The following is a 1389-nucleotide window of genomic DNA, read 5'->3' as shown; positions in this document are numbered from 1 at the left end:
TCCCTCCGTGGGAGCCCTATTTTTCAAAACGGTCTGTTCCCCCCCCCCCCCCCCCCAGACCCTCTTGCCTGCCCTCCTCCAGCCCGAGCCATGCGTCGGGGTTTGCCCGACGCCTCCGAGCGATGCCATGGGCAGAGGGGACAGGCCACGTTCCACGGGGACACCCCCGGCACGACGTGCCAGCTGGAAATGCCCGTCCACAGGCAGGTTTTGCGGGGGACCCTGTGCTCTGCCGGGCTGTGCCTGCTCCAGCCCCGGCAGCACCGCTCCCTATTGCTCCCTATTGCTCCCCGCAGCCGTGAGGGAACATTTCGGCTGTTACTTCTACTGCCCTCTGGGGACAGAGAAAACCTGTCCCCGGGCCAGCTCTGTCCCCAAGGACAACTCTAAGCGCCCTCTGGAGTCCTGCCACACGCGAGAGGAGGGCTGTGTATCATAAAGCTTAAAAGAAGGTATTCTAATATTAATTGTAAGTCTAAGATGTGTAAAGTTCTCACAAACTGTGTTTTACTTCCAGAAAAAAACAAACAACTGTCACTTTAACTTTGTAAATATTTATGTAAACATTATTTACAAAACTTTGATATTATATATTATTTGATTGTATATGTACACAGTGTAAATACATTTGTACCTCTCTCTTGTATTCTAAATAAAAATTACTTGGAACATTTATCATTTAGAAGACGGATAGTTTGGAGAGATTTATTTTCCTCTATGCCAGGGGAAGGACGTAGCAGTTGGGATGAGTGACTGTTTAGACTAGCACAAGGTGAATAAGGAGATGTAGCATCGTCTGTTGGACCAAACAGTGCGGCTGGGAAGAGGAAAGATCAGCTTTGGGCCACAGAAGCCCTTTTGCAGGTCTGAAAGAGAAGGGGCGAGTGCTGGCTAGCTAGGGAGCAGGTGGTATTATTTGGTTTGGTACCTCCCTGTCTCCATGTGTACAGTCTCTATTTGAAGCAAGTTATTAATACCATTTGATATCTTCCGTTAATTAATGGTTGTATTTCAGTTGTGACGGGCTACAGGTGCAAATCTTGCTTGAAAGAATAACATTTGATTTTGGTCCCGAGGAAGCAAAGCATTTGCTGAAGGTCATCACTGGCTTCTTTTTCCTTGGTATTTTCTCAGCAGCTCTCAGAGTCTAACTGGTGTTTGAATTAAATGAATAAAACTTCCACACAAACGTATTATTTACCATTGGAACAGCTTTGCCAAGGGAAGGGGTAAATTCCTCGTCCCTCGGAGATGTTTAAGCCAAGCCCGAGCGCCGACCTGGCGTACGCCTTCCTGCAGTCCCCAGCTTCGGGCTTGCTGCAGCGATCGCCGGGTGAAACCCCCTGGCCCGCCTAAATGGGAGGACAGGCCGGCCGGCCCGCTGCCCCT

This window comes from Pygoscelis adeliae, unplaced genomic scaffold, assembly GCF_000699105.1.
Source record: "Pygoscelis adeliae isolate BGI_AS28 unplaced genomic scaffold, ASM69910v1 Scaffold114, whole genome shotgun sequence".
NCBI lineage: Eukaryota > Metazoa > Chordata > Aves > Sphenisciformes > Spheniscidae > Pygoscelis > Pygoscelis adeliae.
This window is presented reverse-complemented; position numbering follows the sequence as displayed.